This window comes from Anabrus simplex, chromosome 3, assembly GCF_040414725.1.
Source record: "Anabrus simplex isolate iqAnaSimp1 chromosome 3, ASM4041472v1, whole genome shotgun sequence".
Classification (NCBI taxonomy): Eukaryota; Metazoa; Arthropoda; class Insecta; order Orthoptera; family Tettigoniidae; genus Anabrus; species Anabrus simplex.
The window spans coordinates 141,807,146-141,831,644 of NC_090267.1; positions in this window are offsets into that span (position 1 = coordinate 141,807,146).

The window sequence follows — 24,499 nt, forward strand, 5'->3', positions numbered from 1 at the left end:
TATAATAATAGCGATAATGATGATGATGACTTTCTAAAAAGAAAAAATCATAAATATGTATTTCATTTTACTAATAAAGATATATATAATTTTTACAAGCAGTGCGCATACGTGGTTACCTTAGTTAATCTTGTTTCGAAAGCAGTTTCGTTGAAAGTAAGAGACGGGGGGAGAATTGATTGTTCGTTTATATACCCATGTGTCGATCAAAGCTCATTATGTGTCTGTAGTTTTTAGGTTGAGCACATTGGATTGCGGTCTGCCACCACGTTTTTACACACGCGCAGGTATTATATATATATTGTTCACTGTTGTTAATGAATATCCAATAATAATTATTGAATTTTACGATAAAAAATGCGATGATAAGCAGAGCAAGTGACTATGCGTAGACTTTTTTTTTTTTTTTTTTTTGCTAGGGGCTTTACGTCGCACTGACACAGATAGATCTTACGGCGACGATGGGCTAGGATAGGCCTAGGAGTTGGAAGGAATCGGCCGTGGCCTTAATTAAGGTACAGCCCCAGCATTTGCCTGGTGTGAAAATGGGAAACTACGGAAAACCATCTTCAGGGCTGCCGACAGTGGGATTCGAACCTACTGTCTCCCGGATGCAAGCTCACAGCCGCGCGCCTCTACGCGTACTGCCAACTCGCCCGGTATATGCATAGACTATCTTCAGGACTGGTAACTAGCATTTGCCTAGTATGAAAATGTAAAACCGCGGAAAACCATTTTCAGATAAGTATAGGCTATATTGGTTTGTGACCTACTACCTTCACGGAAAACTATCTTCATGGCTGGCATTTGTAACCACCGCCACGTTTTCACGCATGCACACAGATATTTGTACACGAATACCTAATAATAAATATTCATTTTCACGATAATATAAAATGCAGTAATAAAAAGACGTCTGAACAGACCAAGTACCTAAGCAGTATCTGTACTGTGCAGACGTACTGAACCACTGCTGTCTTTATTCATATGATACGACGTAGACAGGGGTAGCCATTGCGCCACAACATGAATAATGGGTTTGGTAGTCGCTTTACGACACAGAGAGATTATATACCGACGATAGGAGATAAAAAATAAGCGACCTTGTTCTTAATTAAGGTACATCCCCCAGCATTTGCATAGAGGAAACTGAGTACCCTATTTAACACGATGTCGGTATGTTAGTGTAAAATTAAAAAATGATTGTACACGTTACCTTATTACTTTCGACTTTCCTATCTAGATACGTCTTATAACGATAGGAACGGCCGTGTTCTCAATTAAGGTACAGCCCCCCAGTATTTGCCTGGTGTAAAATATAAAACCACGGAAAAACTATCTTCAAGGAGGCTGGCGACAGTGGGTTTTCAATGTGTTAGAAAGGCTGTCGACAGTTAGATTTGAACCCCGCTGCATGTCCCTAACCACACACACCCATTATTATTATTATTATTATTATTATTATTATTATTATTATTATTATTATTATTATTATTATTATTATTATTATTATTATTATTATGGAAGTAACGCTAAGTATTTATGTTGGGACATGGGGGTTTTATACTGTAAAAAAGAAGCAGTCGTGTTTTTAATTAACGTACAGTCCCTCCCTAGCATTGCCCGGGTGTAAAAACTATAGAAAAAACTATCTTTAATAGCTGGCGACAGTATTTATGTGTGCAGTAAATAGTGCGTTGAATAAAGATTTTGTATTATACTTGATACTTGATATAGTAGTACGTCAGCAATCTGCAAAGTCTAGCTTGGCACTCAGCATGTGTGTGCTCTCTGCTTGATGTCCGTGTAACATACATACAATTCAAAGTCGATACAATTATTGCTATAAAAAATGATGTGCCGGCCGGGGTTGAGATTACAGGGTTCGATTCCCGGCTAGGTTAGAATTTTTTAACCTACAACGGAATTAGGCTCTGCTATGAAACGTAGTACGAGCGGTAACGCTGAGGTGCCGGAATTTACTCCCGCAGGAGTTCCTTTACATGTTAGTAAATTTATCGACAAGAGGCTGACGTATGTGAACACCTTTAAATAAAACCGGACTGAGCCAGGATTGAACCTGCTAAATTGAGATTAGAAGGCCAGCGCCTTAGCCGTCTAAGCTACTCAGCCTCCCGGCTATCAGGCAGTAAGGCCGAGGTGCCGGAATTTATTCCCGCAGGAGTTCCTTTACACGTAAATGTTATCGACATGAGGCTATCGTATGTCAACACCTTTAAATACCACCGGACTGAGCCAGGATTGAACCTGCTAAGTTGTAAATAGAAGGCCAGCGACTTAACCGTCTAAAGCTATGACAGGAGGGGTCTGAATGTGTTTAAACATAGTAAAGGCAGGTCGCCTCCAGAGCTGCACTACATCAGGACACGATAGGACTCCATGTTAACCTTAAGCTAATACGTTAAGTCTACATAGTTTTATAGTAGTGCGAACTGTGTGCCACATGTGGGTTTAGTTTAGTTTTACGGTCGGATGCTCTTACCAGTAGCGTAGCCAGGATTTCAGTTTGGTGGGGGCCCATTTTTAGGTGACCAAACTTCCAGAGTTTAGGTGGTATAGAATACCTAAAAAGGAAATTAGTGTCCTTGGATCCAAGTAAGAGTGGTGGATTCGTGCGGATTCCGGAAGCTAATAGTAATCATCATCATCTTCTTCTGCTTCTTCTTCTTCTTCTTCTTCTTCTTCTTCTTCTTCTTCTTCTTCTTCTTCTACCGTTTTTCCTACATCTGTGGTGGTCACGGGTGCGAACTGTGTCATACATGTGAATTTGGCCCTATTTTACGGCCGGATGCTCTTCCCGATGCAATCCTATATGGAGGGATATAATCACTGTTGTGTGTTTCTTTGGTGTCTGGTAGTGTAGTATGTTGTCTGAATATGAAGAGGAAAATGTTGGGACAGACACCAAGTCCCCAAGCCAGAATATAAATACGGTAATTTTATTATAATAATGGTCATGTGATAAGCTATAAAGAAGTGACATTTTATACGATTAATGCGGCAAAGAAACACACACATACACGTCGAATAAAGGTTTCTCACCCTTCTCCATGGCTAGATGTTGAATCCAAGAGAATGATGGCCACCGTGACTCGTTATTTCCACATTATAAACAAACCTTAGATGACACAGACTTCGAATCTTACCGCATCTTAAGAAATCGCACAAAGCAGTTAGCCTAATCAGAAATAAAAAATGTGCATATTTCCGGAATTTAGCTAACAACTTTAATTCCAATCGCGCACGGGACCAATTTAGAGCTCTGGGAATAGGAAAACATCAACAGAGCCAGACAACTCCTGACATTCTACTTGACGAACTGAACGATTACTCTAGTGGAATAAATATTCAACCTACCCCAATTAACTGCACCAAATCCACCAAATCACCGCCCTCCCCTCCAGCCAATCCACCATTCACATTTCACAGTGTCACAGAAAATCAGGTTTAAAAGGCTTTGTACTCGATTAAATCAAAGGCCACGCGTGTAGATGATAATCCTATTACTTTTATACATAACATTATTGGTGCTGTCCTACCTATACTGACGCACATACTGAACTACTGTTTACTAAACGGAATTTTCCCCTACTGTCTGGAAAACAGACAATATTGAATATTATACTGGTACCTAAGAGTTTAGACCCACAATCTCTCTCTGACATTCGTCCTGTGTTCATGCTCCCTGCGCTTTCTAAAGCCTTTGAACGTTTAGTATATGAGCAAGTTCTGGAATACCTAAATAAAAATGCTCCTTTGGACCCTTTGCAATCTGGATTTAAGAAGGGTCACAGTACCGCGACAGCACTTTTGAAGGTAAGAAGAAACGCTATAGACAAACGACTGCTCACTAAACTTATCATTCTTGACTTCAGTAGCACCTTTGACACTATAGAAATTCCGACTATGATAAAGTAAATGGAACTGCTACATTTCGACCTGGTTGCGCTTAAGTTTCTTAGTTATTATTTGAGTAACCATCAACAGCGTGTAACAGTAAACGACAAGGCCTCTAAATGGAAAATGAAACTTAGTGGTGCCCCGCAGGGCAGTATTCTAGGGCCCTTACTTTTCTGTATTTATATCAATGACATACCATCCGTGACAGGAAATAACATATCGACACTGCAAGACAAGATATTAACAATGACCTCTGATGACTCAGTATATATGCACAACGAAATTCTCTTATACTAAACTCCACAAAATCTCAGGCAATCATAATTGGACCACGAAAATTACTGAGCTGCTCAAACAATGTCGCAATCCCACCTATCCTACTGAATGGGCACATTATTCCCCACAGTAAACCGGTTAAAAATCTCGGCTTAATTATGAATGAAACACTTGATTGTTCTGGTCACACGAAAGAAATACGTAAAAAAAAAAACCTTTGGAGTGCTTCACCCTCTTAAACGGCAGAGGGATATATTTCCATTTGAGCTAAAGGCAAAACTAATACAGACACTCATTCCCCCTATTCTTGATTACTGTTACGTTATATTAGTTGATATGACGAGAGAAGAAATACTTAAACTTCAACGAGCACTAAATTCCTGCCTGAGATTTATTTACAACATCGGGTACGATGTTCATACCACCCCATACTATCAGGCTGTCTCATGGCTGAAGCCTGATAAACGTCGGCAGCTACACACTTTAACGATGGTGTTTAGGAGTGTTAGCTGAAAGTCAGCCACTGTATATTTCTTCTAAATTCACCTTTTTATCATCATTTCACAACTTAAATACACGTTCTAGATCTTATCTTTCTATTCCACTGCACCGCACAAATACAATTAATAGATTATTTGTGGTGATCGGCGTCACATTATGGAATTCCCTGTCAGCTCAGGTCAGAGAAACTAGCTCTTTATTAAGATTTAAGGTCACCTGCCGAGACGTCCGACTCGTTGGCTGAATGGTCAGCGTATTGGCCTTCGGTTCAGACGGTTCCGAGTTCGATTCCCGGCCGGGTCGGGAATTTTAACCTTCATTGGTTAATTCCAATGGCCCGGAGGCTGGGTGTTTGTGCTGTCCCCAACATCCCTGCAACTCACACACCACACATAACACTATCCTCTACCACAATAACACGCAGTTACCTACACATGGCAGATGCCGCCCACCATCATCGGAGGGTCTGCCTTACAAGGGCTGCACTCGGCTAGAAATAGCCACACGAGATTAAATTAAACCTGCCGAGACTACCTGCTGAGGACAGCTGACTGAATGGTTGAAGTGTGAATGTGTGCGTGCCTGAGGATGTCATTTTTAAGAGTTTTTAATATTGAAATGAAATGGCGTATGGGTTTTAGTGCCAGGAGTGTCCGAGGACATGTTAGGCTCGCGTCGGGATGAGAATGTAATGATGATGAAGACGACACATACACCCAGCCCCCGTGCTAGCGAAATTAACCAATGATGGTTAAAATTCCCGATCCTGCTGGGAATCGAATCCAGGACCCCTGTGACCAAAGGCCAACTCGCTAACCATTTAGCCATGGAGCCGCACTTTTCAATATTAATTAGTTTTAATATTAATTTAGTTAGTAATGTATTTAAATTTATTTTTAAAACTAAAAATTTATGTAGTTTTAACTGTTTTACGTATCTCAGTATTCTATTTGAGATTTTGATTAGTATGTGGTTAAGTATACGAGAGGGCCTCGAGCCCTAACTTCGCCACTGTAAAAAAGGCACTAATAAATAAATAAGTAAATATAGAATGTAAGGGGTATGGGTATAGATATTTTGTTAGTTGGTAAAGAAAAATATATGTCACAACATACGCTAGGGAGTGTTTACCTTGCCCTATTTGTTTCCCTAGCGGTTAGGGCAGCGCAGTTGTGAGCTTACATCCGGGAACCAGTGGATTCGAACCCTTCTGTCGGCAGCCCTGAAAATGGTTTCCCGTGGTTTCCCATTTTCACACCAGGCAAGTGCTGGGGCTATACCTTAATTAAGGGAACGGCCGCTTCCATCCCACTCCTACGCCTTTCCTATCCCACCGTCACCATAAGGCCTATCAGTGTCGTTGCGACGTAAAGCAAATTGTTAATTCGTTTCCCTCGCAAGCCTAGGGTGCAGAATATAGTAGCATTAAGTTACAGTTTTATGACGCTAATATTCGTTTGTATAATTTTTATAACGTGCCAGAAACCAACGACATGGAGCTGTTGCCATTTCAACACCGTTTTGAGGGCCACCGACCAAAGTCGGGATTTGAACCTGCGAACTCGGACTCAGAAGGACAGCGACTCAACCAACTGAACCACATGAAAAGGAGGCGTTTGTGATTATTGTTATAAATAGATTCAGTTAGTATGTTTACACAGGTTTTATGAAGAGCATTTATTGAGGCGCACGTTTTCCAACTGTCCTAAATGCACGAGACGGAAGAACTAGCTGGAAGCTAAAGAGCCTTGCAGGGGTGTCGCTTACTTCTCTGTACACTTTTCCAAACCAAACTCCATGACGTAACAGCCCCGAAGGGCCATCGCCTACCAAGCGACCGCTGTTCAGCCCGAAGTCCTGCAAATTATGAGGTGTCCTGTGGTCAGTACGACGAATCCTCTCCGCCGTTATTCTAGGCTTTCTAGACCGGGGCCGTTATCTCACCGTCAGATAGCTCCTCAATTATAAGCTCGTGGGCTGAGTGTACCTCGAACCAGTCCTCAGATCCAGGTAAAAACCCTGACCTGGCCGGGAATGGAACCCGGGGCCTCCGGTAAGAGGCAGGCAAGCTACCCCTACACCGCGGGGTCGGCTTGTTACTTTCAGGTCACCTTATTTTAGAATTAGACTTAAGGCATCCTGCATTCGATGCCCGCCACTGACAGAGTTAAGAAAGGCATGGGATCGGGAAGATACAGCCTTGTTTGTGGGTGCAATAGAGTTGGCCATGAGTCTCCCGTGATCGAAATATCTACGACCTGGCAGGTAGTCACCTTCACGGGGCGTCGTACCAAAGTGGTTCTTTTTTTTTTTTTTTAGAAAAAAAATTAAATGAAGATTCTACTTCCTCACAAACGAAGAACGATATTATCAATTTTACGAACAGTTTCAATAATGCAGACGGTTTAGAGTACAGAAGCTATGATTTCGATTGTTGGATATAATTACATGGCAAGAATCAAAACCATCAATATCTACAGAAGATCCGTCACCGCACTCGGTAGGACCGGGTTTCTTTTCATATCCACCGGGCTAGTTGGCCGTGCGGTTAAAGGCGCACAGCTGTGTGCTTGCATCCGCTTCGAACCCCACTGTCGGCAGCCCTAAAGATGGTTTTCCGTGGTTTCCCATTTTCACACCTTAATGACAGCTGATGGCGGAGCTGTTGAGGATCCAACCAGCCTTAGGGCTGAAGACTGAACATACAACATACAATTAAGGCTACGGCCGCTTCCTTCCCACTCCTAACCCTTTACTTTCCCATCGTTGCCATAAGACCTGCGGTGCGACGTAAAGCAAATTCTAAATACAAAATAAAACATCTTTTCACAACCCCTTCCATGGAAAAGTTGTATCTACGCTACTGGCCTAGACTTGGCCATTGAAATTGTTTCGTGGGTACGCCACTGCATCCACTCACCATTTAAGGTACAAGGTAAGCCCGAAGAATGGCTGATACTCAAAATACACCATCATAAATGATGCGGTTATTACTCAAAAGTACTAAAGAAAGGTAAGGCACGCGACCTAATGTTTTAAGTAGAATCTGTATCAATAGAACGTGACTTCCCATTTTAAAAATGTTTCATGCATCGACTGCGACTCAAGCCTCGGCCGTCTTGATGAGAAGATAAAACCATTGGAACTGAGTTATCACGTCCGCTAATTACAAGATAGTTACATGCACTTTTGATGGTGCCATTTGAAGTTCTAATCAGTCCCCGGGCATTTGACAAAATATATAGACCTACCAATAGAACTAAGGCACGCATCTGCGATCTGTCTTGCTATTAGAATTTTTAAAAAATCATAACTTACCGAGGATGCACATTATTTTGCCCTCAGTGACAAATAAAGTTATTATATGGCACAAAATGAGAAACTAACGTGCAGCTCACAATCCTGTCACAGTCTTCCGAACGCTGCAACTTGAACACAGCACATCTTTCAACCACGGTACAACCCCAGTTTCGTGGAACTGATCTGCAAAAGTTGACACGATGTTGTTCAACTGTTTCTGGCTGTGGACCCCGTTATCTCGGTGGTCACGTTCCGGCCCCCTACTGAGTAATCCCTGGCTAATTGCCCCTTTCCTCATCTTTTGGCATTTGTCAACACATTCCCAATACTGAGGCCTCTACAGTGAAATACCCCGCGCATCACAAACCTAAGTGTCTTCCTTTCATTCAAGTAGTACAAATATGGAGAATTATGAATGGCCGTATTGAGCCCTTCTAGTAGATTCTTTGTCGCTACGTTAATTCGTCATTTCGGCGTAAGTTTTAAGTTGCTCGTATCGTACTTAAAACAACGGCTGATCCTCGCTCTGGTTTCAGGAAACATTTTGGGGGGGGCCCGGCCCCAGTGGGCCCCCCCCCTTGGCTACGCCAGTGGCTCTTACTGTCAACAACCCTATATGCTAATGTGTTTACTGTATATTAAAAGCTAATTGTTCAAACAAACAAAAACATACACAGTCTCCGAGTGAGAAGAAATAATGATTTTTAAATTGAGTTTCCTTTATTGTATTCTAAATGTGAATCAGTCGTAGAGCGAGCAGACCGCTGCGCTAGCGCGCGTAACTCTCTGCAGTCTTCAACAGGAAGCAAGGTATCAGTTTCCTGTAGAGACAGCACATACCTACAGTCCCGTTGCTTGTTTCCAGTCTCTACTAACTTTTTCAAAGGTAAATTATAAAGTTAATCTCATAAAAAAATGTGTAGGGGTCGATTCCCCGGCTAGGTTAGAACATTTCTTTTTTTTTTCTATTTGTTTAACGTCGCACTAACACATCGAAGGTTTTCGGCGACGGAAGGATGGGAGATTGGGAGGGTAGCGGCCGTGGCCTTCATTAAGGTACAGCCCCAGCATTTGCCTGGTGTGAAAATGGGAAACCACGGAAAACCATCTCCAGGGCTGCCGACAGTGGGGTTCGAACCCACTATCTCCCGAATGCAAGCTCACAGCTGCGCGACCATAACCGCACGGAATACAACTAGAGAGAATGACTAGTACCTCACTCTTACCTGCTATGCAGAACAGAGGGTATGTAGGAGGATAGGAAACAACATTAATGAATTCTGTTACAGATTTGCCTACAGTAAATCTGTTTTTGAACCTACTATCTCTCGGTGTAGGAATTTAATCTGTAGTTGTGTAGTCACCGTTCTTGTATGTTAAGAGCTAAAAAATTAAACGCACGTTTCTAGTGTGCAAGCATTATACAAAATAATGTTCATCAAGTATTTTTTGATCGTAAAACTCGACAAGAGAACCCACCATCTCACGGATGCAACCTTACAGCTGCACATTCGTAACCGCACGGCCAACTCGCCGTTATCTTATGTAAAACCCTCCGTGGCTCAGGCGGCCTGTCAAGATGGCAGCTGTCAAAAGCAGTAGATTTTAAATTCCGCGTCCTCTACGTCGTTAAGATGGCAACAGTGAGGTTAGGCCCTGTTACGATGGTAGCAGTGACGTTAGCGACGTTCACTTGTTCAAAAATTCGCGCCCACGTGGTTAAGACCTGTCAAAATGGCTGCTGTCATCTTCACAGCTGTCAAAAAGGCACGTGCAATTTTAAATTCCACGCCCTCTATATCGTTAAGAAAGCATCAGTGAGGTTAGGCGCTGTTAAGATCGCAGCAGTGAGGTTATCCACGTTCACTTGTTCAAAATCCGCGCCCACGTGGTTTGGGCTTGTCAAGATGGCAGCTGTCAAAAGCATGTGGATTTTAAATTCCGCGCCCTCTACGTTAAGATGGCAACAGTGAAGTTAGGCCCTATTAAGATAGTAGCAGTGAGGTTATCCATGTTCACTTGTTCAAAATCCGAGCCCACGTAGTTAGAACCTGCCAAGTTAGCAGCTCTCAAAAGCACGTGGATTTTAAATTTCGCGCCCTCTACGTCGTTAAGATGGCAACAGTGAGGTTAGGCCCTGTTAAGATGGTAGCAGTGAGATTATCCCGTTCACTTGTTCAAAGTCCGCGCCCACGTGGTTAGGACCTCTCAAGATGGCAGCTGTCAAAAGCACGAGGATTTTAAATTCCGCACCCTCTACGTCTTTAAGATGGCAACAGAGAGGTTGGACCCTGTCAAGATGGTAGCAGTGAGGTTAGCGACGCTCACTTGTTCAAAAATCCGCGCCCACGTGGTTAGGACCTGTCAAATGGTTGCTGTTATCTTCACAGCTGTCAAGAAAGCACGTGGATTTTTAAATCCCTCGCCCTCTACGTCGTTAAGATGGCAGCAGTGTGGTTAGCGGCGTTCTCTTGTCTAAAAAGTGAAGTTAGGGTCCGGACAGCTGTCAAAAAGCAGATGGCCAAGCACGTGGGTTTGTTTGTAAAATATATGACGTCACGGTCACGTGGTCATGACGTCATGGGGTCAACGACCTCGGGTGCTGATTCAGCAGAGAAAATGCTGACGCCATGTTTCTGAATCGGCCTATGCCATGCTACTTGTACAACCCACACATGAGCGGTATTTTCACACTACTCATAAAAGGGATTGGCTGCATAAGGAATTGTATTACTGGCATCGCTCATACCTCGGTCTCTTTCAACTGTCAAAGCCAAGGATGAAACTGAGACAGGTCAATGAAAGTAATAAATTTATTCTAGACCAGACCAAAAGACATAATTCACTCTAAACATTACATCCCGCCAGCAAATGCAGCCGGTTATGAAAAAAAAGCCCGAGTGAAGACAAGCGCAAGATGTGACGTCATTCTATTACCTCCGGGTATCAGATGTGGTTGTGCTCGGCCGCCATCTTTCGCATTAGCCCCTAGCCCAGCTCTGCCAAGTTAGTCCCTTAAAGAGCCCATGTAAGTTATACGCAAGAGCTCCTGATCCAATTCATACTTTCAATAACTACTAGTGAGTTCGAACCCCACTGTCGGCAGCCCTGAACATAGTTTTCCGTGGTTCCCCATTCTTCACACCAGGCAAATGCTGGGGCTGTACCTTAATTAAGGCCACGGCCGCTTCCTTCCCACTCCTATCCCTTTCCTCTCCTACTGTACCTGTGTCAGTGCAATGTAAAACCAATTAGAACAAAGAATTCCTACGCCCTCTATATCATTACACGTGATAACTTTCATATTTGAGCCCGTATTGTCTAAAGTATTAACTTGTGAAAATCCTGACAACAAATATTCCACCTTTCATTGTATTGTAAAAATGGAACATTTGAACATGTGTAACAGTTGGTCAGCTGTATTTATTTAGAGCAGCGTTCTCAAAACAGCCATTGGTGGCTTTCACCCTCGTGTTACTACAAGCCTCTGCCCCTAGCTCAAACTTCAAAGGTGATTCACCCATTTCGCTACGCCAGCTGTAAGACGGCAGTGAGTGGAGATTTACGGTTGTTGTTGTTGCTGTTGTTGTACTTAAATGTATCAAATACTATGTAGATTTTGTCCTTTATATATCATTTTCCTATAATTGCATTCGTTGAATAAGAACATTCGGAAGAGAGTGAAGATGTACATTTGGACACAGCCACGTGGTCCCCAACATAAACCGTATCTGCTGCACTGTTTTGCTTCGCCACCACTTACTGAGCCTGCTGCTGTGTGTCATCGGTAGGGCCCGGATTTATATGCACTAAAAAACCTGAAAATATGCATGCAAATATGAACTAAAAAGTTACAATATATGCACGGAAAATAAGGAAATATGCTCTTAAAAACATGCAATTTTATTCACTTGCCTATTTACAGGTATCATTTATTGCAAAAAGAAGCATCACAATAGGTAACTAGTAGTCTTTCAATATTTTCTGGAGACAAACTATGTCTGTTGTCCGTCAAAATGAGTTTGTAGGCTGAAAATGATCGTTCTACATCAACTGACGTAATTGGACAGTACTTATACATGGGCACCAACGTTTCGGAGCATACATCTGGCAAGGATACCCTAGTTCCACTCAAGTATTGACTAATTAACTTAATCTCCTTCAGTCCTGGGTTCGAATTCAACACCTTTTCTAACTTGCATTTAATCTTCTCTCCAATTTCGCCTGGAGCGTAATTCAACGAAGATGCAGCTTTTTCAACGAGACCAAGTGATTCATGGAGGGGAGTACCAGAAGATTCTAAGCTCTCAATGGGTTTTGTAAGTTTAGAAAAATGTGCATGAATGAAATTCACATCTTGATAAACAGTAGCGGTTTCAAACACACCTTTTGCATCACGGACACACGCAATATGTTCATCTTCAAGTTTTGCAACCACTTCTTTCACTTCATTAAAATGTTCCTGATAAAATGATACTGCAGATAACCATGTCCCCCACCTAGTCAGGATAGGTTCAGGTGGCAAAGGAACTTCAGGTAGACAATCTTTGTAGAACTGGACACGAGCTGGTGCTTTCAGAAATAGTTTCTTCCCACATGCAATTAAATTGTTAACAGCTGGAAAGTGTGCGTGTATTTCTTCTGCAATGCGGTGTAATCCGTGCGCTAAACAGGTTACGTGTATGAGTTTTGGATAAAATACTTGGATGGCCTTTGCTGCTTTCAACATATACGAAGCTGCATCTGTGAGCAGTACAAGCACTTTACAACAATTAGTCTCAATTTCAGGTGGCCACAATAGTCGCAGAGAATCATTTACAAATCTTGCTATTGTGCTATGGTTGGTTTTCTCTAGTACTTTACAAGCAAGAAGATGTGGCTTACCGGGTTCGTCTGGATGTAATTTACCAACCACGAAATTTGCTATGTAACGGCCACACGAATCCGTTGTCTCATCCACCGATATCCAGACACAGTTCCTTCCGATATCAGAACGGATCAATTCCAGGGTAGATTCATATAGCGGAGGTAGGTAATTTTCCCTAAGAGTTGATTCATCTGGTATTTTTTGATTTACACAATATTTCTCGAGAAATGATCGCAGAACTGGATTGTTTAATTTATTCCATGGAATGTTGCTGCATACGAAAGCCCTACAAAGATCATTTGAAAATGTATTAAGACTACATGACTTGGGCTTTACCTGTGTAAGAAGTAGTTGTTGTGGTGTGCTGTTCTTCTCCTCCTTTGCTTTAATATGTGCAGTTGTTTTTGAATGCTGTTCAAGCTGAAATTTCTTTTCACATTTCACTTCCTTTGAGCAAACTTGACAGTACACGATGACACGATCTGTTGAATAGTCCCTATTACCCAACACCCACTGATTTAGTAAATCTCTTCTGCTGCTCTTTTCCTTAGGCATTTTTTAAAAACTAACACTTTTAGAAATGAGATGCAGGGCATTAAAATGGAATGTAACTAGTGAACTGAAGATACTTCTGTCCTGACCAAGTGCCCAGCCCCCTGAGATTATTATCTGCTGTGGTAGAGAAAGGAATTCAGGGAAGTCCAGCCTGCCTACCCACACCTAAGCTATCTGTTGCCATTGTCAGTTGTGAAAGTAAAGTGCCGTTACACAGACAGTCGAAAATACCAACTAGCGAGGGATGCACATAAAATAGGCAACTAGCTAGGGATGTACAAAACAGATTTATTTTAGTAGTTCTTGTAATTATCCTTAAATTCAGACATTATATACCGGAATATGCTGTTACGTCTAGAATATGCACTAACCCTCAAAATGTGTCAAAATATGCAATTGCATATGCGCATATGCATTTTTAAAAAATCCGGGCCCTAGTCATCGGCCTTGACTCTCACGATTGCACTTCACGCGTTCTGGTGACATTTGAGTTAGCCGTAAGTGGTTTAGAGGATAAGGAATGTAGCCTGGTTATGATTCTACTCTTCGCTCAGAGATTTCCGGCCCATTATGCTTTCTTACTGCTATCTTGAATTAGCCATGGGAGGGACAACTCAACAGTCAGTGTTTGGTCGATGAAAATCCACAGCACCGAGCTCGATAGCTGCAGTCACTTAAGTGCGGCCAGTATCCAGTAATCAGGAGATAGTGGGTTCGAACCCCACTGTCGGCAGCCCTGAAGATAGTTTTCCGTGTTTTCCCATTTTCACACCAGGCAAATGGTGGGGCTGTACCTTAATTAAGGCCACGGCCGCTTCCTTCCCACTCCTAGCCCTTTCCTCTCCCATCGTCGCCATAAGACCTATCTGTGTCGGTGCGACGTAAAGCAAATAGCAAAAAAAAAAAAAAAAAAAAAATCCACAGCCTGTTTCCAGTCCTTCGACCGGGTCAGGAATGGAATGAATGAAGTCCCATCTAGCGGCGAGGATACGAATTGTGCCGGCTGCCGAAACTTGTCGCACTCCTCTGGGGCAATGATTGGTCGATAATGTAATTTTTGTTTTACAATTTACTTTACGTCGTACTGACACAGAAGGTCTTATGGCGACGATGGGATAGGACAGGCCTAGAAATGGGAAGGAAGCGGCCGTAGCCTTAATGAAGATACAATCCAAGCATTTGCCTGGTGTGAAAATTGGGAACCACGGAAAACCAGAAAGCCATTTTCAGGGCTGCCGACAGTGGGGTTGCCGGATGCAACCTCACAGCTACGCGCCTCTAACAGCACGGCCGACTCGCCTGGTAATGAAACCTGTCAAATTTTAACTTCTGCACCTGCACATTCCTGTGTGAGTGAACGTGTGTGTGTGTGTGTGTGTGTGTGTGTGTGTGTGTGTGTGTGTGTGTGTGTGTGTGTGTGTGTGTGTGTGTGTGTGTGTGTGTGTGTGTGTGTGTGTGTGGTGATTTTCTCTATGATCGTGGTTGTCTGGAAACATCCATGACCCCGATTATCCTCTAATCCCCTCTCTACATTATCCCCGGCAGATGTGCTAGACCAAACGGTAATTGAGTTACTCCGTTGCCATGCAATTTCCCCACCGCCCTGTTGTTTTTGATCGGTCGATTCGCCAACTTGAAAAGAAAAAACGAGCTGCACAGAGGAAGAGGAACTTCGTGGCGCGGGAGGGGGTTCAGGGGCAGGATGAGCCTCATACAATCCCTTTGAACTGAGTTTGACGAATAAACTTTCTCGTGATAAACAGAGATGACAAATTGCCTATGCAGATACTGTGCCGTGCCTATTGTCATGCATCCAGATACTTCATATAGGCTACCAGTCGATCAGTTTACCCATCCCTGCCGTTCATACATGACACTATGACAGCAGAATGCTGAACTAGAAAGTAACGTTTGCGTGAAAACTACATTTTCTGGCATTCGATATAAAACATGGCGTAATGACAATGAATTTCAAGCTGATTTTAAAAAATATCTTTTCATGTTTTCAGATATGTTACGCGACATTTAAAGCTCGTTTTATTGTAATATTCAATTAAGTAAGCGCGAGTCTCATGAACTGCATTTCATCAAAATGTAGCTGTAATAATTGAATTGTGGAGCGCTAGGTTAATAAATAGCGTACCGATGAACGAAACTAACTGAATGACGAATATTGTAGTTACTGACCTACAACTCACGAATATATGATCATATATATGTATAACGTCATATTACAACACTCCAAAAGACCTAAATCTTTAGTATCTCGTGGCCAGAAATATTCATTTCAGGCAAGAAATCAGTACAGCCCTCAGAACCACCCAGTACCTGTTTACACACTCTCTCTCATTGGTCACATCCATCAGACGCGTTAACACGTGCACACATATGAAGAGTGAGGGGAGGTGGAACAAACGGAAGGACGAGGATATGTAGCATGAACGAAACACACGCGGAGAGGAAGGTACTTGCTTTCCCGCCTTCCCGCACTTCCCACTGGCTCGACAATGAAGGGAGGAACCACACGCCTCTTTCAAGGCAACAGCCGTAATGTGTATGTCAACTCATTGATGGTCAAATTCTCCAGTTTCTTTGTAATTCTTGTGTGCGAGGTCTAGCTGAAATGTTAGCGGTCTCGACTATGACTTCGTTATCAAGTGGCATCGCGCTCAACCACTGTAAGAAAGAATGACCCATATTTTCGTGAATATAGGCTCTGTTAAATACTACTATTACTACTAATAATAACAATAACTGTTACCCTCAAAACCAAAGTAAAAATAACCTGGCATTAAATAATGATGATTATCAGAGACGTAAAGACGTTTGGAAAACCGTTCCTATAAAGTTATTGTCAGCGCTGATCAAACAATTAAATGCCATATACTGGGGTGGGATTACATCGTGCACACTTCATCGCAATTAAATTACAGTTAATTAATTATTTCCCTTGATTAGGAAAAGCTAGTATAGCCAGAATTAACCATAGAAACATCTTAATCGGTTCCCGAAAAAATGGAGTTGGGAGTGGCCTGTGAGTGCGCAACGTCGCAAGCCACCCCTCCTGGAAGACGAACACATGTGTCGTTGTCTTGGTTACTTCTCCTTCATCCTCAGGGTTGGCCAAAATCTTCGCCCAAACGTTACCTGTTTCCTTTTCCACCCGTAATTCTTGTGATCGCGATTGTACCGGGATACATTGTTGAGTCTTTTAACTTTCTGCATGTAACCCACTGTGAAACAATGAAGCGTCTACCAAATCAACTACTCGGAAACCAGCACGAAAAAGAAAACCACGTTAGTTTCTCTCTCAGCTTCAACTAATTTATGATTAGCTGATACACATAAAAGTCGAGCAGTTTCTGATACGTCTACTTAGGAGTGGAAAAGGGGAAATGAGTTCACTCAGAAGTAATATGCAGAATAAATCGTTGCTGCAAAGAAGTGCGTTGCCGTACCGCCTAGAGCAAGGTTGTAAAGGACACTGGCCGCTACAAAAGGGCTTCTTTCTTTCTCTTTCTTTCTTTCTTTCTTTCTTTCTTTCTTTCTTTCTTTCTTTCTGTATTTATTTATTTATTTATTTATTTATTTATTTATTTATTTATTTATTTATTTATTTTTCTTTCTTAATCTCCCTCCAGGGATGATTTTTCCCTTGAACTCAGCGAGGAATCCCACCTCTACCTCCTCAAGGACAGTCTCGTGGAGCGGGAGACTTTGGGTTGGGGGATACAACTGGGGAGAAGGACTAGTACCTCGCCCAGGCAGCCTCGCTTGCTATGCTGAACAGGGGACTTGTGGGAGAATGGGAAGGTTGGAAGGGATAGACAAGGAAGAGGGAAGGAAGCGGCCGTTGCCTTAAGTTAGGTACCATCCCGACATTTGCCAGGAGAAGTGACGAACCGCGGAAAACCACTTCGAGGATGACTGAGGTGGGAATCGAACCCACCTCTACTCAGTTGAGGACCCCGTTCCAGCCCTTGAACCACTTTTCAAATTTCGTGGCAGAGCCGAGAATCGAACGCGGACCTCCGGGGGTGGCAGCTAATCACGCTAACCACTCCACTACAAAGGCGGACTATTTATTCTTCATATTTGTATTTTGTCGCACCGATACAGGTAGGTCTTATGTAGGCGATGAGTTAGGAAAGGGATAGGGCTGCGAAGGATTTGACCACCTAACCACCTTCAGGTGTACCGACAGTTTGATTCGAACCTACTATGGCCTGAATACAAACTCACAGCTACGTAAACCAAGCCACGTAGGTAGCTCGCTCGGCCATGACAGTCGCGGCAAACGGCTGATAGTGATGCAGTTTGCGCTGGGGCAATGTGCTGTCCACATAGAACACTACTGACGTCAGAAAAGTTGGATAGCACAGCCACGCGATAGAATGTTGAAGCTGTAATGTAGTGACGGGTGAGGTTTATTTACATGATGAAGCATTGACGTCGTGATGGAAACAGAAAGGAAATTGTTAAATTATACGGTTGCAAATCGTATAAAACGGGTGCGAAATCTCTTCACTACTTTCTTGTACAAAAAGTTCAGAGAGAAAGATGGGCTTCCGCGCTGTCAATTGGAAAACGTGTTACGCGTTACATGACAGTGTGCAGTCTGCATTTTCGCGAAGACGACTTCTTTCCACAGCGTAAGTACCGGTACTGTTTATTGTACTCATTGATAGCTATTGTCTCCAGTTTGTATTCACAAGGATTTAGCTACATCAAAAATACTGATAAACTTGTAGCCTAATACTTTTGTGCCGTACATAAAATGTAATCCGCCATTTGTAAACTTGCATCCCTCACGTGTACCTTATTTATTTTAGGGGTTCAACCGATTGACAATAGCCGAATGGTTAGAAAACTGAAGAAAAATGCTATTCCTAGCCTAAATTTGCCAGAGAATAGTGTAAATAAGAGGTTATGTGCAGCATGTCAGCAACATAAATTCAAGCGAGAGGAAAGGTCAAAAAGAAGAATGCAGGAAAAATAGGTAACATAACTCTAATTCATAAATTAAGTCTAACTATACAATTAAATGTAAAGCTTATTAACATTGTTATGAAGTACAAAAAGCATATTATTATATTTGAATTTCGCTGGTGATGTATCTTAAGTGATATAGTGCAAGCCTTAAAAAAAGGTTGTCTTTTTTTTTTTAATTCAAAGGAAAATTTTCCTTATATGGATAGCCCAATACCCATGAACAACGATTTCCCAGGTGACATGCTAAATGAAAGTATGATTTAATCACTAGTTACAAAAAAAATTTGGACATCGTTACAGGATAGGTTGCTGCAATATGTTTTATAATGATAATAATTGTAATTATTATAATATCATGCAACTCTTCACGGCTGGATTTTACAGCAGTGGTGAAATTTACAGTTGTACTTCTTTAGTTAATGAGAAAAATTTTATAAAGATATTTAAGGGCCAACTCTTATGTAATCATTGTTATGACAAGGAGACCTCAAGATCATAAATTAAATAAAAATCAATCTTTATTCAAGTGAATCTGTCATTTTAGAAACAACATAACTGGAGATTTTGTGACTCTTTTGAGTCAGTTTATTGTTTAATTATAACCATATTGTTCTGTATAAAAGCCACACACTTCATATCTACCTGTGTATATTTATATAAAATTTATTATAAGGATAGTGTTTTTGTTAGTTTTAGGAGCAACATTAGTTAAATCTTTGAATTTCTGGAATGAAATAAAAGAAAAATAGCATTAAAGTATGTATTTTTTGATAAAATATCACAATTTACTTTTTTGTAACATTTTCATGTACCATAACTTCCATGAGAGAATGGTTCCTTTAATTAATTTTTTTAACCAAGAGAGTTGAGTAATAGGAAATTGAAATTAATAACTTTAATTTCAGGTCTACTCATCTTCAAGAGCATGCTTTACAGAGGGGATCTCCAGGGAATGGTCAAAACCATGAAGAACATTCACAACCCTGCCCATCATCAGCAAATGTTGATAAGAATGGCAGAAATGATAATCAACTCTCACCTGTAGAAGCAGCAAACATATTACTTGAGCTGAGGTCACAAAATGTTTCCTCTGACTGTCAAAAGTCTTTTGAGGACAAAGCTGTGCAAGTAGAAACAGCAGCACTAGAGAGAAATTTTTTTCTCTGTCCAGACTTCTTGTGACTGAGAAAGATTTATTTTTACAAGAATTTCTTCCTTTGAGCCCTTTAATTCACGTATTGTGTGTGCTGAGATGTTACTTGAGGTTAATTCAAACTTAACACATTACTTTTCAATCAGCCTTAATGAGAGAATAATACTGACACTTTGTTAGCTCAAACTAAATTTAAGTTATGAATGTTTGTCATTTCTGTTTAGTATTACTCCTCATACATGCAGCAACTATTTCAGATCAACTTGCCAGTTACTTGCACAAATTTTACCTGCAGCCATTGTATGGCCAGAGAAGAAAGAGAATTTGGCTAACTAACCCACATGCTTTAAGAAATTGAAAAATGTCAGACTTTTACTTGATATACAGAATTATTCATAGAGAGGAGTAAGTGTCTTAAATGTAGGATATGTGCTTATTCTCACTATAAAGGTGGGAGTACTGTGAAATTTATGGTGGGTGTGGCACCTTTAGGATTGATTAATTTTGTCAGCAAATGCTATGGTGGAAAAGCTTCTGATAAAGCCACTTTCATTCAGAGTGGTGTTTTGGACCAATTAGAACCTCAAGATGCAATCATGGTTGACAAAGGGTTTATAATTGAAGAAGAATGTAGGAGAATGGGTGTGACTCTCATTAGACCCCATTTCTTAAGACATAAAAGTTCCTGAGCAAGGAGCAGGGTCTTAACACTGCAGACATTGCTAAAGCAAGGGTCCATGTTGAGAGAGTCATTTGAAAAATGAAACTCTTCAATATATTATCAGGTCACTTAACGTGGTCAACGCTACCATATTGTGATAGCATATTAACTATCAGGGGCGAATGCTGGTCATGAAAGTCAGGCTTGCTCTTCCATTCGTGAAAGTTGGTGGGGTGGGACATGCATAGTTCTGAATAAATAAAATTTTTAAACCCAATAATCGCTAAATCACATGAACATTTTAATCATCGGTTACAAGAACATGCATTCAAACTGGTTACGTCACACCTTCAAGAATGGCCAAAAGAATAACAATCAGACATATTTTATAATTATTAACAAATCATGACAAGCCAGTGATTATATAATTTAAACAAGTAAACGTCAAACTATGTACACAGAAAAATTGTAACTGTTTAATAGATCTTCCTACTTGAAAACAAACTCTACTCTGCGGCTTCTCTTTACAAAACCATCAATAACTTCATCACAGAAAGAGGAGTGTAATCTAATTTTTGAAAGCAATCCTTTTTCAATCGACAACATAGCTAATGATGATAGCATCTCCTGACCTTGAGTCGATCTGCATTAGTTATTAATGCTCCTCAGTGTTGAAAAAGAAGGTTCTGCAGAGGATGTAGTAGCAGGAATTGTTGCTACAAGTTTGATGAGCTTGAAAATGTCTGGTATACCCATGTACAATTTATTAGTATGCATAAACTGCATTAAGTCTGAAACACTTTTCTCTTTAAAATCAGAAGATGAATACATCACACTTAATACTGTCTTTAAGCGAACAATGTCGAAAAATGACCCATAGGTCTTTTCTAGGGCAGTAACATCAATATCTGGAAACCTATTTCTGTGCTTCTCAAATCACAATCCAACAGCGAGAAGAACACAAATTTCTTTATGCATTTAAAACGCTCTCCTATTTGGACAAGTACATTGTCAATAATTTCATTGAATAGACGTTTGTATTTTGATTTTTCTGGTTCATCACTAATTCTTCGATTTTTAGAGCACAGCTGTCCTCCATAAACATAAATTTCAGTATCAACATGTCCATACAAACTATCAGAATCTTCATCTCTCATAGACTGGATGTTTAAAAAGAGCTCCTCAACCTTCTTGCCTCAGTACTGAATATATAGACTTTTTGTTTGTAAAATATTGAACACAGTATCGGAGAATGAAAAAATCTTGAAGAACACTGCCAGCAGAAATCTAGTGTTGAACTTAAGTAAGAAGAAAAAAAATCCTTGTGCTTTCAATGTAGTGGCTTCATCCCAGTCGTCTGAAGTATCCTGTACATGTTGAAAGAATTTCACCAGCGTATCATAATATTCCTTCACAGTATTAATAAGATGTGAAGCAAAATTCCATCTCGTTGGTGCTACTGTTGGTAACTTATTCTGAAAAAAAAAGCAGCAAGTCCTGACATTGTTTGGAAGAAAATTGTACATTCTTTGATTTTTGAAGCAGACTGCTGTAGTGTTAAATTCAGTAGGTGGCTATAACAATGCACAAATGTCGCATATGGATACTGGTCTTGAAGTAGTTTATTAAGCCCATTCACATGACCGGCTAAGGCAGCAGCACCGTCATATATTTGAGCCACAATCTTTTTCTCACAACTGAACTCTTTTAAAATAGCACGAGCATGATTTGAGAGCGCTCCCGCAGTGCGATCTTTACTAACGTCAGCAAAACCAAGAAACCTGTCTTGAATTTCACCACTTTCATCTACAAAACGGTGTAAAGTAGAGAGTTGTGACTTATTAATAATATCGGACGTTTCGTCGAACATTATTGCCACAAAAGTTGCTTGTTTAAACTCCTCCTTTATTCTTCTCACAAACACTGAACTCATTTCTGCTATTAAATCATTTTGGATTGCAGACGACGTCCCTCTAAAAATGGTGGAGTCTTTCAGATGAGGTGCCAGAAGAGGATCATATTCACTTATAATTTGTAGAAGTTCGATGTAATTCCCTCTGTTTACGGAATTTGCAGACTCGTCATGTCCGCGAAATGGTAGTTTCTGTTTTGCTAAAAAACACACTGAATCGATCAGTCGTTTAAGTATGTTACGATTTTTCTTTACCTTTTCATTATGAAGTTGGTCACTGATGCGTTTCTGTTCATCCAGCTGGTGGTCGATCGTTGTACGCCCAAGCTATTTAACTACAAGAAACACTTCATATGGTTTGCAGATTTCTCATGTCTTGTAATGGACAGTGTCAAGGTGTTGAAATTGTCAAAGCCACTTTTACACCATACACCGTTATTAGCAGAAAATAGTAAACACGGCCAGCAAAACAGTCTATTCAGTTTCTTGGACCCTGTCAACCAGTGCGTAGTTTTATATTGAGATACAGAGAACGAACATATTCTCCATTTTTCTCCCTGTGCTGTGTCTTTAAATCTGGCCGCGCCGGACAGGGCCTGCCATTCTCAATAATGTCTGTTTTCTCTTGGACATTCCTCCGAGAAAATGGATTTGATAACAAGCTGTCAATAATGCACGGTTCGGAACCCATTGCAGCACGTCAAATAATTCAGAATAGATGATCAGGAACTTACAGTACACTACTCACTGACACAACACACTAGATCTGTAGCTCTCAGACCAGAGCTTCCAACTACACATTACCAACGTGACAGCTTGCAACCGGGCTTGGAGAGAAGAAGCCTGCGCGCGCATACATTTCTCGCTGTGTCGACAGCTCCGCTGAAGCTCCTAAGACACGAGCAAGCCTCGCTGGACTCTCCAAGATATATGCAACATGCGATTTGTATAACGCAGATCTATTACAGATACGGTACATATTGTAATTTTTTTTAACTCGCCTGCTTTAGAAAAACATTGCGCTTGCGCCGCAAGCGTAGCATGCTCGGAGAAATCGCCCCTGTTAACTATTATAGCAAGTTTAGTGAATCTCAGTAAACCTGTTCTTGCTGAGGAAAGGTACTGAAGAAAACTATCAATGCCATAAGTGGAGGTGTGAGTAAAATTTCAAAAGTCTACTGTTTCAAGCAATGTTTTCCACATTACCTTTATACATCATCAAAAAGTACTCACCACAACAAAATTTCAAAACAAAAGAACTGAAATTTGTTAAAAATGCACTTGATGGATAGGAGAATGAAGACTGCTATGCACTTTATGATTTTGTTAGAAATATAGTGGTTAAAACTTCCTTTAAACACCACAATTCTGATTTTCCTGAAAATAAAACCATGCCTATTTAACCCTTAATGACCAAAACAAATTCCTAGTTTCCATTTGATATTAGTAGATTACCTTTCTTATGGTCAAGTGGCTGAAGTCTGTTACTTCTTGAGGATTGTATGGACATGTGGTGTATCTCAAATTCCATTGTTCATATCCTCGGCTAAAGGCCATATGGTAACACTGAGGCATTAAATGACTACAAAAAATTTAAATTACAATAATGTTTGTTTATTGGCAGGATCAATAATATTATCATATAATTAAAATAATAATGACTTAAGAAAAACAAAATATTTGTATGTATAACAGAATTTGAAAATAATACACAAAATGATAAGAAAGCTGCTCAGTCACTATAAAAGGTCATTGAGCAGTCTCTCACTTCCATTACCCATTCCCTGCCTCAGCACCAACCAATGCAAATATGCAACAAATAAAGCTTCATAGAATGTACAGTAGATGAAGGCTTGCCTCTGCCAACCAACAAATGTAGTTAATTTGTAAGGGAATATTAAAAACAGGCCTCTTTCTCGAGACATATTATGTGTCACCATATGGTCAGTATGGGTTAAATTTGAAAACCACCAGTGTTTGTGTAGTTCCTAAGACATGCTTGCCAGAGGTATTGAAAGTGACTGATCAGTAAATATATGATAAAAATTTCTCCAGTCTAACAGCACATATGAATTGTTTGAAAGTTCCTAATGGATTACCTTCACAACATAATTTACTACACACACGAAATAACACTTAAAATAGAGAGTGTAGAGTGTTATCAGCACTGAAAAACAATATGCCTTCCTCTACACCTCTGATCAGTTACTGGCATAGAATTTAGTGAATTGTGAACCTGAGACCCTAGAGAAAATGTAAAAAATTTCAGTCATACCTTCCCTTAAGGTCAATTCAAGTAACAAGCAGTACTGAATATGAATGTGTAAAGTCAGAAATTTCAAAATAAGTATTATCAATATG